Source organism: Enhydra lutris, unplaced genomic scaffold (genome assembly GCF_002288905.1).
Source record: "Enhydra lutris kenyoni isolate GAN:26980312 unplaced genomic scaffold, ASM228890v2 scaffoldscaffold21, whole genome shotgun sequence".
In the NCBI taxonomy this organism is placed as follows: Eukaryota; Metazoa; Chordata; class Mammalia; order Carnivora; family Mustelidae; genus Enhydra; species Enhydra lutris.
Window position 1 is genome coordinate 29,164,665 of NW_019154105.1, and position 16,390 is coordinate 29,181,054.

Genomic DNA, 16,390 nt, shown 5'->3' on the forward strand with positions numbered 1-16,390 from the left:
TCAAAACACCTACTGCAAAGGATGGCTGTGAGGAGTAAAAGAGATAATGTGTTCAAAGCTGCTAGCCTGGTACCCCATACTTAATCAGTGCTCCACAAATGATGGTCATGTTACTGTTACTGTTACATGTTAGCTGTTATTATTCCATGGTCCTTCTTACACTTACTAGCATCTAGCAATGTCTGTGACAATATCTCAGCAAGTCTGGCCTTATGTGGAGGAGGAGATCAACACTATGCATCAAAACCTATCTCCCTCTCCTGCTATAACCTAGTAATAAAACAACAAAAATGACATGAGTAGTAAAACCCACCCTCCATGACATTTGGGGCCTCACATTCCCCACTTTTAGGGAGATTTGTTGGATTCATCTCTGAGACCCTCATCTACCTATACTCAGAAGGTAACATATAACCAGTAAGGAAACACTATCCTAGGATTGGTGTTCATACCATATTTACCAGCTTCTGCTCTCCACTCAGCTTATTTGTTTATGCAAATCCCAGGACCTTGACTCTAGATATCCTACTAGGGTTTCCGTTACCTGTCCATTTTCTCTTGTCTGTACAAGTTTCTTAGAATGTGGAGTATGAGAGTAACTTAAATTCCTGTGGTTAGTCCATGCTTGCAAACATTTAGTATAACTTTGGAATTGACAAAGTACTTTTCTTAAAAAAATATTACATGATCCTTCTCCAAAAGTAATGTGTAATCATAATTTAAAGATTTCAAGAGATTCAAATTTAGTTGTATTTCCTTTCTACCTTAATCCCCAAGAACTACAACATTGGACATTTTCCATAAATACTCTGTGTTCAAAAGAAGACACATATGTCTTCTTAAGGGGAAATGTCTTAGATAGCAAACTACCGTGTTCCCTGTTCTGAACCTTGCTTGTTTTCATTAGCAATGCATCTTGGATTTGGTTCTATGTCAGCAAATAATAAGCTGTCTTAAAAAAATTTACTACAGCAGGTTCAGCTGTATGGAATAATAATAATAATAATAATAATAATAATAATGATAATAGTTTATTTTTTCCAATCACACTTTAGTGGGCATTTACGTCATTTACTATTTTTTTACTTTTACAGATGAAGATGCTCTGAATATATTGATATATTCTACTACCTCTGATTATATCTGTTGGCTGTTTCTAGGAAGGGAATTTTTAGAAAAAATGGTATGTACACTTAAAATTATGCTATATCACCCTTCACAGAGGTTGTGCCAATTTACACTCCCCCATCAACAGTATATTTATTCAACAAAGTATTTCTCAAACCTATGATTTTTGTGGCTGCTAAGACAAGTTATTATTTTGGTTGTTTGTGCTAACCTAAGTGATACCTTCTTAAAAACATTATTAAGAAATACACTAGCTGTTTCCAATTTCTCTTTGGCTTTCCTTACCAAAAGAAAGAAAGTTTAGGGGTGCCTGGGTGGCTCAGTCCGTTGAGCAGCCGACTCTTGATTTCAGCTCATGTCCTGAACTCAGGATCCTGAGATCACCCTGTGTGGGGCTCCAAGCTCAGTGGAAGGCCTGATGTAGGTTCTGTTTCTCCCTCTCCTTCGGCCCTTCCCCCAACTTGTACTCTCTCTCAAATAAATGAATAAATCTTTTTTAAAAAATGAAAGTTTACCAAGGTGAACATTTGCATGTTTCCTTTGAAGCCTGTCTTAGACAGGATGTTGTTCAATTTAATCAGATTTATTGGAGCATTATATAAGAGCAAAAGGAATTTTAAAATTCAATTAAAAATTTCTTCAAAGTATTTTATAAAAAATATGAAGAATAGTTGTATTCCAGAATTTAGCCCATAAAAGTATTTTACTAAATGCCTTATTCCTCCCCACTCCCATTATCACATGAATTAATTTTTTCACTTAATAATATATCATGAATATCTTTTGTTGCCAGAAAATACAATTCCACAACATTATTTTTATGGCCTGCATAGTATCTCAAACACCCTCAATAAGATAACACAATGAATATTTAAAATGCTTTAAAAATCACCTATCTACTTCACTATATTCTTTGTTTAATAGCTGCTTATGAATTAAAAATTCAGGAGGATATGATCATTCCCTAGAAATTAATAGTGTGGCCAGCCCTATGATCCCATGACTCAGTCAGTAATTCTCAACCAGGGATTATTTTCCCCTACAGGGACATTTGGCAATATCTGGAGACATATATTTGACCACCAGTCTGGGGACAGAGGCTTGCTACTGGCATCCAGTGAGTAGAGGCCAGAGCTGCTGCTAAAACATACAGTGCCCAGGATAGCACCCAACAATAATGAATTACCTATTCCAAAGTGTCAGTAGTGCCAAGGTTGAGTAACCCTGCTACCATGGTGGTTTTCAAATATTTTTCCTCTGAGGACAATTTTAATAAAAGGAAGTCTTCCAGAGAACCTCAATATATAAAATACAAATGAAATGAAACCATGTTTTGTAAATATAAAATTATCTTATAAATTCAAATGTTAACCTCTATTTTTTTATTAAATTTATTTATTTTTTTAATAAACATATAATGTATTTTTTTCCCCAGGGGTGCAGGTCTGTGAATCGCCAGGTTTACACATTTCACAGCACTCATCATAGCACATACCCTCCCCAATGTCCATATCCTCACCACCCTCTCCCGTCCCCCCTCCCCTCAGCAACCCTCAGTCTGTTTTTTGAGATTGAGTCTTTTATGTTTTGTCTCCCTGCCAATCCCACCTTCTTTAATTTTTTCTTTTCCTACCCCCCAACCCCCCCACATTGCATCTCCACTTCTTCATATCAGGGAGATCATATGATAGTTGTCTTTCTCCAATTGACTTATTTCACTAAGCATAATACCCTCTAGTTCCATCCACGTCATGTTGACCTCTATTTTAATGGGCACAGAAATTTGAAGGCAGGGAGTACAATGAGAATTATGGTCTTAAATCTCTCCCAGCACCAGTTATTTTTGTGTTGAGTTTTATTCATATAGTATCAAACTATCCTCATAAAGAAGGAAACATTTGCTTCTAAAATCTTCCTTGACTGGCCACGGGCTTCCTTGAATTGGTAGGGGGGAACCCCCAGGTGATATAGGAATCTCCTCTATACTCAATCACTCCTTTGTGAAGGTTCAGATACATCTCTAGATGGTTGGACTCTAGTAGGTGTTTAATTATGGATTAAAGGGAAGCTTTACTTGTTGCTTTATGCTCTGCATAAGTTAATCTGGTAGCAAAAGTTAATACTATGACGAGTCTTGAATGCATTAAAATGTAGCATAAGATGCATTACAGTGTGCATGCTTCTTATTATAGTTTAAAATTACAATATTTAAAAATCAAATTAAAATAAAATATTTATGGAACTATGGGAGATCTTTACGAATACTTGAGACCATCATTTGAGTCCTGTTGGTCAGTCTATCACATTTAATTGACCTCATTTCCAGACATGTGTCCTCAAGTGAGTGAACCACATCATATCAGAATAAGGACATGCATTGAAATCTTTTGTTGAACCACTGATTCACAAGTTGTGAAGCTCTGGAATTTTTACAAAGCAATTTGAAAAACCAACAAAGCATTGTATATAAATGAATAACAAATGTTTCATGGGTATGTGTACTAGAGTTGTGAGTGATTAAAAAAAACCTTTTGTAAAGCATAACTGAATGTACTGTTGCTGTTTGTTATGATCAATCCATTTAGCAATCAATAGATTTAATATCTAATTGATAATCACCTTGTTGTATAGTTTTCATCACACCAGAGGCTTGCTCACGATCTGATGATTTTTCAACTAGTATCACCTGGACCAGTTTCCTTCTGCCTCAAGTTCTTTACTCGAGGAACTACAGAACACTCATGAAAGAAATTGAAGAAGACACAAAAAGATGGAAGACCATTCCATGCTCTTGGATTGGAAGAATAAGCATGGTTAAAATGTCTATACTGCCTAGAGCAATCTATACTTTTAATGCCATTCCGATCAAAATTCCACCGGTATTTTTCAAAGAGCTGGAACAAATAATCCTAAAGTTTGTATGGAATCCGAAGAGACCCCGAATTGCTAAGGAAATGTTGAAAAAGAAAAACAAAACTGGGGGCATTACGTTACCTGATTTCAAGCTTTACTACAAAGCTGTGCTCACCAAGACAGCATGGTACTGGCATAAAAACAGACACATAGACCAGTGGAACAGAATAGAGAGCTCAGATATGGACCCTCAACTCTATGGTCAAATAATCTTCGACAAAGTAGGAAAAAATATACAGTGGAAAAAAGACAGTCTCTTTAATAAATGGTGCTGGGAAAATTGGACAGCTATATGTAGAAGAATGAAACTCGACCATTCTCTTATACCGTACACAAAGATAAACTTGAAATGGATAAAAGACCTCAACGTGAAGCAGGAATCCATCAGAATCCTAGGGGAGAACATAGGCAGTAACCTCTTCGATATCAGCCACAGCAACTTCTTTAAGTTTCATTTTGAAACCAAGGAAAGTTAAGTAATCACAACTCAAAAAGGGAAAGAATCACAACAGTTCTAGGAACTTGAGCTGTGAAAAGTGTCTGACTTTCTCTTAAGAACTTGACTTTAGTGAAATAACTTCCTTCTTGGGATCTATCTGTTCCAAATTTCAAATTCTCCAGAGGATTTCATTGGTTCAACTTGGATTAGGTGTCAACTCTTCCAAAATTGTTTGGTAAGAGCTGGAAAGAAAGTTGCGCTTATACAAATGTTGTCACCAGGGACTCACAAAGAATCTCTTATCTCAGGAAAGAAGGAATCATTGAAGGTCAGGCAGGGACCCCTACACACATAGGAATTCATAAATTTATGTTATGGGCTGTAGAAATGCATGCAACTGAGTATTGGTCTCTGCTAATTTAAGGGTTTGGCATTTCTAGATTTTGAAATACTTATGGCTAAGTGAGTAGTGTCCTGAGCTCTTTGTGAGAAAAAAATTACCGAGCAAGAATTCCTAGGATCATCAGTAAAAAGAGAGATGTCTCTGGGTAGCAGCTCTTCTGTCTTCTGAGTGAGAAGCAACAATGAATACCTCTAAGAATGACTGCTCTGATGTTTCCATTTGTTCACTTTGCCAAATGTGGTTGCTCAGTAATGGTTAGTCACCTCCACAATTGATTAAAACATCCATATGGGAATGTACTCACAGTGTGGCTGAAGCAGCCTGAAATCCTAAATCTTCTACGAAACCTAACATGCCAAAAATCACAAAACTGAATGGGTTGAGAGCTTCAAGACCGAAGTGATTTTTGAATTTTGTTTTTAACTTTCAAACCTAAGCCATTCATTCTGAGTGTGTGAAAACATTATTATTGGTTGATAGCAAGTGAAAGTACAATAGAGTAGAACCAGCTAAAGGTAAAAGCATTAACTGACTGTTTTTCTGAACACAGACTTCCCAGAGACACAGATTCATGAAAGCATAACATTAATCTTTCTTCTTTCAAAGACCTTTCAAATGGCTTACATTATAATCCAATTTATTGACATTTTGAAGGTTAGGTCAGAACACTATAATAGGCCGTTAGTTAGAAACTATGGTCCCATGAGACTTGGGACTGAATGGGAATTATCTTGCTGTAGTATTCATTTATTAAGGTGTATGTTGCGTGACCACTGACCTTAAGGTCACTGTAATTGCAAATCATGTATATTTGATGTCTAAGGGTAGTATGACTCTCATTGCTGAAAAAATATAATCCAGGAAGTCTTGGCCTACAGATTAAAACCCAGTCTTCCCCACACCCACAAGTACATAAATATACATATGGAGAGGGCACTTTTGCAAGTAAGAATGTAAACTCAAGTTAATGAACAAATTAGGTCATGTTACTGAGAATTTCCTATAATCTTCAACTCTATAGTGGCAAGCTCCCTGTAGAGCAAAATTATACTATTTAATAGAATCTATATGAAAAAATATGAGGAAGGAGAGAGGAAAAAGAATCTGAAAGTGCTGAATCAAAATTACACCCTCTACGATTGGTGAGATTGATGGTAAGTAGCAGTGATAAGGTAGATATCAGTATCACTTAGGAATGGTGGTTTGAAAAATGGCCTTTTTGGTCTCTGAGCTGCATCCTTAATCCATGTCAGGCATAACACCCAGAGAAACTGATGAGGGAAGATGGGTGGGTTAGCCTGAGTCATAACCAGTGAGTACACAGATCTTCTTCCTTAGCTAACACTTACTGAATGGTGAAAAGAAAATGTATTATTTTCATATCTGGCACCAAATTTTATTTTAGGTAGGCTACTATGAAAATGCCTTGGTATTTGAAGGTGAGAGCCTGAGGCTGTGAGACATGAAAGATAAGAAAATGAAAGGAGAGGGGCTCAGTTGTTAAGCGTCTGCGTTTGGCTAAGGTCATGATCCCAAGTTCCTGGGATAGAGCCCTGTATCATGCTACCTGCCCAGCGGGAAGCCTGCTTCTCCCTCTCCCAATCCCCCTGCTTGTGTTTCCTCTCTAGCTGTCTCTCTGTAAAATAAGTAAAAAAAACCTAAAAAAAAAAAAAAAAAAGAAAATGAAAGGAGATAAACTACTATGTGAGATTTAAGAGTAACTTAAGTGTGGGGAAAGAAAATGATGAAGTAGCAAAATTTTTAAAAAGTTATATTTAATATTTAATTAAAAATTTTGCATTACTATGATAATCAATTTTCTCTACACCTAAGTTAATACCAAGTTAATACCAAGACACAAACATACACACATGCAGGGTAAACTTCTGTAAATGTTTTATTTTTATTCTTGGAAAGGGCTGGATTCCGTATCTTGACAGCATTCACGGAACAGTACTCTATAAATCAAACCAATTCAGTGAAAGCCAAGATTCTAAGTCGTAGATGGTAAAATCATGCAAGCCCTTTGGGAAACCTCAGCAATCCTGGAAAGGCACTGGACTCCCACAAATAATGGATTGTGGATTTAAGCTACTCTTACTTAGATCTTAAGGGACAGATTGATATTAGCTAATACTGTGCAGGAATCTTATATGATGGACACTATGCTAAGCATCATGCAGATTATATTAGTTTCTTACTGCTGTTGTAAAAAGTTACCAAAAATTTAGTGGCTTAAAAAACACAGATTTATTCTCTTACATTTATGGAGGGGAAAATCCTAAAATCAAGGGTTTTTTAAAAGATTTTATTTATTTATTTGACAGACAGAGATCACAAGTACACAGAGAGGCAGGCAGAGAGAGAGAGGGAAGCAGGTACCCTGCTGATCAGAGAGCCTGATGCGGGGCTTGATCCCAGGACCCTGAGATCATGACCTGAGCCGAAGGCAGAGGCTCAACCCACTGAGCCACCCAAGTGCCCCTAAAATCAAGGTTTTAACAGGGCTGTGTTCCTTCTAGATTCTCTAGGGAGAATTTTTTTTCTTGCCTTTTTTGGCTTCTAGAGGCTGCTTGCTTTCCTTGGCTCATGGCCCCTTCCTCCATGTTCAAAGACCATCATTCCAATCTGTCACTCTTCACATCCCCTCACTCTCTGACTCCCCTGCCTTCCTTTTATAAGAACCCTTGTGATTGATTACACTATATACATCCAGATAATCCAGATAATCTCAAACTCTTAAATTAATCACACCTGTTAAGTCCTGTTGACTGGTAAGGGATCATTTTCACTGGTCCTAAGAATTAGGACATGGACTTCTTTGGAGGGCCATTACTCTAACAGCCACATATGCATTATTTAATTTATTATTTACAATTGCATTATTATGTTGATGTCATTTTTAATGCTATTTTCAAAGATAAAGAAACTTACACCTAATGGGGTTAAGTTTACATAATCGTAAGTGTAACGTCGGGATTCACATTCAGATAGGCTAGACTCAAGATCTGAGGTTTATTTTCTCCCAGTTACTATATTCAGGCCAGATAAATCTAAGCAGAGAGCTGTTGGTTCAGTGTAGGAGTTATTTCTCCTATAGACAGTAAAATACATTTTAAAAAATTAAGAGTTGACCTTACCATATATATATATATATATATATATATATATATGCAATGTTCATTATCAGCAATGACTCATCAGTAGTTCAGAATATACTTTACCCAATCAATAATGAGTATACAAATGATAGAGGATGCAACAGGAATCAGGCAATCCTGTAAGTATCAAGGCTATAATGGTGAAAAATATCCAACTCACTTTCATGCTGTCATAATTTTGGGAGTTAGTTGTTTTTAATACCATCAGGTCTCAGAAGATAGAAGATAAAACCACTGTCTATTGTTTTCACAAAATAGCCACATATGGTATGCTTACTTCTCAATTGGGTAAGCCATCTTTGCCATTTTTCTAGAGATGCAAGTATCTTACATCACAGAAATGTTTATCTTATCAACATAAGATAAGATTCTAAGATGCCAAGAAAGCATGAAAATCCCTCAGGAGGAATAGAGTTCAATCCTACACTTAATTCATTGCTGGCAGTTTGGACAAAAGATGCCTTAGCCTGGGTTGGTGAAGCTCTAAGAAGAGAGGTGTATGGAGGTAGATGCAGTGTGGAACAGAGAAAGAAAAGAGTGCTATTATATGCACACATAAGTTCAATGATTGGTATATAGTAGTCACAAAATTCACCCTAGCTATTATTATGTGCTTCTAAATAAATAAATAAATGTAAGATTACTGATTCAAATACAATACAAATGCATTGTAAGATTAATGCGTGGTCATAATAAAACATCTGGGAACACAGAAAATTACAGATAAGAGAATACGAATGACACATAATCTTATTACTGCAATCTCATTAATTTCCTTTCTTCTACGTATATTGTTTAGCAAAGTAAAATTAGACTGTATTGAACAATTTACTTTGCTGGTTTTTGGTTAACCTTGAAGGTAGGAATTTTCGTAAGTTAGCAATAGTCTCCATGAACATGCTTTGAATGGATATTCAAGATCTTGTTATACAGATAACTTTTGATATTTGTTATACAGATATTTTGATATTGAGCCATTCCTCTTGGATGACATCATTAGTTACTCTTTAGTTATGCTTTAAAATATCCATGCTGAATAAATAGCATTCTCATGGCTACTCTTATATTTTTACTTTTCATTTTTTGATTCCAGGTTTCTGCTTTCTTTTCTCCCTCTGTTTTGTACTTTCACTGCTGAATGTTAATGACACCCTTCTCAGTGCAATCCGAAGCAGTTGTTCTCAGGTAATTAGCTACATACCAAATGTTGTGTAAATGGGCTCATTTTTATTCATTTCTGTCGGGCCAGTGTGATTCATGAACCACTTTGTGAATATGAAAAGCTGTTCATAAATTAGAGAGTCCTGGGGCAGGGGAGCAAAAAAAAAAAAAAAATACATAATAATAGGGCAAGAGTAATTAATAAACTCTTGTCAAGCATCCTGTGCCAACTTTAGTCATCTTTTACCTTAGATATCTGGCTGAGTTTAAGACAGACTATTTTTTCCAAATATATCACTATTTTCATATAGCAGTGGAGTATAAGACCATCCTTTACATTTCTATTATGTATAATATTTCCTAATAATGATTAGCTGAGATCTGTGTTAAGGGCCTGAAAAAAATATGGCTACCTCTTCCAAATCAAAGAATTTTTATTCTCATTATATTGATCATCAGGAATTTCTGTGATGGACTGTGAAGAACTAAAATTATAACTCACACTTAAACAATGAGAGAGGACTAAAAAATTGAAGTCAAAGTCAAGTCAGATGTTTACCTCAAATGGAAGGCTATGACTTGGTAATCAATAAGTGCAAATTAGTTAAACAAAGAGTCAGACAGAATTAGGAGGTAAAGCAAAGTTGTGGATCTTTCACAATTATTAAGTTTTTTCTTGGTATATGTGAATTGAAAATATAGATTTTTTGTTTGTTTCCAGTTTTTATGTAAATTCTAGTTAGTTAACATATAGGGTAATATTGGCTTCTGGAGTAGAATTTAGTGATTCCTCACTTACATATAACATCCAGTGCTCATCATAACAAGGGCCCTCCTCTTAAAACCCATCACCAGTTTAGCACATCTCCCCATCCTCCTCACCTCCAGCAACCCGCAGTTTGTCTCTATTGTGAAGAGTCTCTATGGTTTGCTTTCCTCTCTTTTTTTCTCCCTTCCCCTATGTTCATCTGTTTCATTTCTTAAATTTCACGATTGAAATCATATGGCATTTGTCTTTCTCTGACTGACTTATTTCACTTAACATAATACACTCTAGCTCCATTCACACTGCATGTGGCAAGATCTCATTCTTTTTGATGGCTGAGTAATAGTCCATTGTGTGTGTGTGTGTGTGTGTGTGTGTGTGTGTGTGTGTGTGTGTGTGATTATATACACTATATATATACACCAGACATAATATATATATATATACACATATATATCTCACTTCTTCTTTATCCATTCATCAGTTGACAATTAATAATTTTTTGACTTATTTGCAAATTTGCTCTGTTGCTTTGCCATATGATGGTTTCTCCCAAAACAAAGAGCTCACACATTTACTGAAAGGTAATCAGAGTACTCTTGAAATAACATTCCTGATGGAGTAAAATAAAGTTCAGCATTGACACAGCATTAATATACTATAATGTCTTAAGACAATGGCTTTATGCTGAGAAAAATATAAAACAAAGTAAAACCCAAAGGGAATATAAGTTAAGACAGGAGTATACATCATGCAAAGTTTCCAGCTCCCTATCTCAGTAGAAAAGCAGGGCTTGGTCCATCATTCTTTCCCTTTTTAAAATATATAATACTCTGTAGATCCAACCATGTCAAAGGAAAATAGGGAGAGAGAAGAAAAGAGGAGGAAAACCAAAAAATAGACTCTTAACTATAGAGACCACAGTGGTGGTTACCAAAGGGGAGGTGGATGAGGGGTAAGTTAAACAGGTGATGAGATTAAGGAGTGTACTTGTTGTGATGATGTGTTGTATATAAATATTGAGGGGTGCTTGGGTGGCTCAGTGGTTTAAGCCTCTGCCTTCAGCTCGGGTCATGATCTCAGGGTCCTGGGATCGAGCCCCACATCAGGCCCTCTGCTAGCAGGGAGCCTGCTTCCCCCTCTCTGCCTGCCTCTCCGCCTACTTGTGATCGATCTCTCTCCATGTCAAATAAATAAATCTAAAAAAAAATAAAAAAAAATATTGAATCACTAAATTCTCCTCCTGAAACTAATATTACACTGTTAACTAACAAGAATTTAAGTAAAAACTTGAAAAAAAAGTTAAGCTAGTTGAGAGGTGATTATGTATTCTGAAAGACAAAAATAGGAAGAGGATTTTATATATTTCTAAGTTATTGAAAAAGCATTCCAGATACTGCAATAATAAAATATAATAAATAAAATAGTGAAATAAAATACTATCTTTTGTTCCTGAGCTTTTATAAGCATAAATTCCCAAAACGGAGCTACAAAATAAAATAAGGTTTCTTTTCTATTCATTTTATTATGTATGTATGGCCCAGCCATTCTCCTTTAAGATGCATGCTCACTTATACACAAGGAGATGAAAATAAAGTGTTTATCAAGGACTCCTTATAATAGCAAAAACAGGTAAACAGCCCAACTGTCCAGCAAAGCAAAAGGGATACACAGCTCTAGTGTATAGGCTGTGGACTACCTGACAGCTGTTCAAATGAAAGAACTAGATCTACATGTATAAACATGGGGCTATCTCACATAATGTTGTGTGAGGAAAAAAAAAATAGAAAGGATGCCTATAAAAAGCTACATATACAATGGAATATGACTCAGCCATAAGAATGAAATGCTACCATTTGCAATGATGTGAACGAACCTAGAAATTATTATGCTAAGTGAAATAAGTCATTCAGAGAAAGACCAATACAATATGATTTCATTCATATGTGGAAATTAAGAAACAAAACAAATGAGCATAGGGGAAAAGAGAGAGAGAGAGAGAGAAATCAAGAAATGGACTCTTAACTATAGAGAAAAAACTGATGGTTTCCAGAGGGGAGGGGTGGGATGGGTGACATAGGTGATGGGGATTAAGGAGCGCCCTTGTTGTGATGAGAACTGGGTGATGTATAGAAGTGCTGAATTACTATATTGTACACCTGAAGCTAATACTACACTGTATGTTAACTAACTAGAATTTACACAAAAACTTGAAAAAAATAAAATTTTATGAGACCAAATTATATGCCTTAGGAAATCACATGTGCGTATGTGTGCAGTAAAATAAAAAAAAAGTATACATTGAATTCATAAACAGCAATTTGGGCATAGTAGTGTCTCAGCAGGGAGGGGTAGGGGAAGGAGAAGCAGTAAGATGAGATGAGTTGTAGCAAGTTCTGAAAGTTTTCTTACCCTTCCTCCATCTTTTCTTCTTTCTCTGTCTTCCCTCCTCCCCTCCCCCTCCCTTCCTTTGTCCATATATCTGAATAGATAAATCTTCAAATAACCCACCTACACTCTTATTTTAAATGTTGTTTTTAATTAGGTATAGCTGCCTTCCTGTCCCTACCCTAGAATTACTGTTAAAAAGTAAAGGAACACAAAGTATATCTTTCCTTCACATCCTCTATACCTAATTGCAATTAGTAGTGGACGATGATTATAATCTTCTGAAATGAGTCCCGTTAGTTAAGAGACCTATCAACTTACACAGATTTCCTCACATATATATCATATATATAACATATATATCATATGTATTTCCTCATATATTTCTCATCACAATTTGCAATTATACATCTGTTTGTTTGATTACTTGTTTCTTGCATGGTTGCTTGAATAGATGGTAAGTGCCACAGGGGAAATCACCTCTTAATGATTCATTTACTGGTGTCCAGCCCAGTGTCTGGCACAGAATAAAAGTGTACATTAATGGAATTAATGTGAAACTTCAGGAAACACTGAAATCATTACTTCTCTAGAGAAGAGAGAAAAAGACCACTGTGCTGTTTTTATTAAAAGGCTATCAATGTTGCTTGGAATACAGATTGAAAATAAAGATCATTTTCCCCATGCCAACTCAATTTCTTATTAAAAAATCATTTGGGGTCATTTGCTAAGTAAACAACCAGAGGCTGTTGTCAGTTGGATAATTTTTTAGGGCCGTGAAGCTTCTTTGACGGATGCTTAAATTGAGCCCCGTGTCAGAGTCTGTTTCATTTGCTAGGATTTTTGCCATGTGAGAGAAGAGTGGCCATAACACTAGTATTTGCATTAAATAATCCAAATGTAGATATAGGTTCGCAGACACCCTCTTGCCTTGCTACTGAGAGAACTTACACATGAGGTCTCAAGGTACAAAAAGTTGGTTTCCTTTCCAGAAGCAAAATGGGGACTGTCATTACCACATAGGTGAATGGAAGGGGACTTCAGTGTTTCGTCTGTGTCAGATTTCTCTCTAGTGACTGGTGAGTAGGCCAGGGAATGGACTTTTTCTATGTGAAAAGCAAGAATTTACATGGTATGAGTTTTCTGTTTTTAATCATTAAAACACTAAATTTACACCAGTATCATTAGAATGCTAGCTTCATAGGCAGTTAATAATTAATAATTTGGGTTGTCTGGCTGATTTTTCAATTTAAAAAGTGAAGAAAAATGAAGGAATGTTTAGACAACCTAGAACTGAAGCATACATGGACATATAGGAAGAAACTTAAAAATAGGTTGTGATAAGGTATAACATGCTGTTGTTCTTATGTATGTAAATTATGTATAAATAGCATAAGTGCAATTCTAACTATCATCATCATTCTCCATTGAATATTAGCAATGCACATTTACCTCTGTTTATTTCCATTTACACTGAAATCCTTAATTGATGGTTATACCTGAAGAAGGTTGTGATTAATTTCTTAAAAGACAAGTGCAATCAAATTACATAATTTAAAACATTTTTTTAGAGTAGTCCTTCCTTTTTAAAAAAGGAAGTTTTAGACTCTGGAAATTCAGAGTAAATAAATGTATATTACTCCTAGTATACCCTGTCTTACCACCACCTGTCAAACTAAAAAAAATAACATAACAAAAATACTCTAAATGTACTTTATTCAGAAAGGATACATGAGCACATACATGGGTTATGAAGTTAAAATATTTCCTTCTAAACAAGGGAAATGATGTATATAGTTTTGCTTATGTTGCCTTAAACATAAAGCGATTTCTCTGACCATTAACCTCGAGAATAATAAAATTCATTATCATCATTTTCAGGTTTCTGGAAACCTGAATGTTCCAGTGAACTCTGGTAATTAATTACTCTGAACAAAAGACTGTTTAAGCCGCTTGACCATTTAAATGAATAAACAAATTGTATAGCCCTTTAATCCAAAAACTGTATAAATTTCTTCAAAAGACACCATAAGAAAATGAAAATGCAAGTCACAAACTGCAGGAAAATGTTTGCAAAGTATATATCTGATAAAAGATTTGCATCCAGAATGCACAGAGAAGCTCTTACAATTCAGTAATAATGCAAGCTGATGTTTTAAAGGGTAGATCTGAATAGACATTTCATCAGAGAAGGCATATGAATAAGCCCATGGAAAGGTGCCCAACGTCATGAGTTATTAAGAAATGCAAATGGAAAACTGCAGAGAGAACCCTACCCGCTCACCAGGATGACTGTAATCTAAAAGATAGGAAGTACCAAGCACTGGTGGAAAGGTTGAAAAACTGGAATCCTCATACATTACTGGGAATGTAAAAAATGCAGCCACTTTAAACATCAGTTTGGCAGTTCCTTTAAAAGTTAAACATGCTTGCAGGGAACCTGGGTGGCTCAGTCAGTTGAGTGACCAACTTCTGCTTTCAGTTCAGATCGCGGTCTCAGGGTCCTAGGTTCAAGGCCCCTCCTTGATCTTGGTACTTCAGGTCTGGCTGCAAATCTTTTATTGGATAAATACGAATCTTGTACCAGTACTCATCATTAATATTACAGTAAATGGTACATTTGAAAACATTCAGGACTTATAATGTTGCTTATGTAAACAGAAGGTATTACTGATAGAAGAAAGTGTAAAAAACATCTCCCCTTAAGAGTCATGTCTCAATATTTCACATTCAGATTTTCTACACATCAACTGCTTTATTTAATAGAGAAATTTACATGTTGCATATAATACTGCAAATAGAAATATGAGAGGGAAGAGTATGTACTTTGCTTATATTATTTCCCCAAATCTTCACGGTATCCTTCTATGTTGGGAATTGTTTTTGGGTAAGAAGAAAAATCTCTCACATTAGAGGAGGAAATCACATTATGACCATAGTTCTGTGTTTCTTTGTTGACTCTGGACCTGTGGCAAAAGCATAGATCTGAATTTACAAGCACTTTATGTGTATTTGTACCTGTAATTCAAAAAGGCCTACTGTAGGGAAACTCGTGAAAGATTTTGGAATGAACTAGAAAGATCACTAGATGTCTTGTCTAGTAGTCAAGATTATCTCACTTTTCATTGTCTAACAGCTATTTTGCAACTCTATACACTGTAGAAAAATAATGCAAACAATTCTTATCCATTGAAGTGCAATGGTATTTGATTATTGCCCTGTGAATAATTGGTCAATTTTGTCAGTTTGCATCTATTTGTAAATTCTTGGGGCGCCTGGGTGGCTCAGTGGGTTAAGCCGCTGCCTTCGGCTCAGGTCATGATCTCAGAGTTCTGGGATCGAGCCCCGCATCGGGCTCTCTGCTCAGCGGGGAGCCTGCTTCCTCCTCTCTCTCTGCCTGCCTCTCTGCCTGCTTGTGATCTCTCTGTCAAATAAATAAATAAAATCTTTAAAAAAAAAAAAAATTCTTTTCAGTGTGCTGTGTCTTTTCAGTATATTTTCCCCTTGGATTCTCCTTTGAACTGGATGTAACAATCTTAACTACTTCTCTCATTAATTGAGTTGTCGAAATCTTTGTTTGTTCCATATTCTTATATGATTTTTTATGTTTGAAATGGTTGTCCTTCAATAGTTTTGGTGGTAATCTATCAAGATGATCAATGGATTTACCCAACAGAGCCAGGTAACATGTGTTACCAGAAAAGGATATCTTCCAGGCGACTTAAGCTCAGGCATATCTTTTTCTTGGCTCTCAGGGGTGAAATATGTATTTACTGATCCATTTTAAGATGAAACATAAGAATGTAACTTTGTTGATTCTGTTTCTCTTTTTATTCCCTCATACTGATTTTTTGTTTTATTTTTGTTTCTTGTTTGTTTATGGCCAGTACAGTATTCCCCACTGGTGATGGCAATGATTGGGAATCTGGTTTCATGGTCTGACCTTTTAATGATTTCTGTAAATAGGTTAATGGATTATAGAGTTAGAGTTCTATACTCTGTTGGATGAGAGACACTAGAGAGACTGGTTT

At 35.8% G+C, this 16,390-nt stretch overlaps 1 protein-coding gene across 2 annotated transcripts in view; it reads right to left on the reverse strand.

Annotated features, from left to right (window-relative positions):
- The window catches only part of LOC111149058 (gamma-aminobutyric acid type A receptor beta1 subunit), a 419,687-nt gene that overhangs the window by 136,978 nt on the left and 266,319 nt on the right, over positions 1-16,390 (reverse strand). The window lies entirely within an intron of this gene.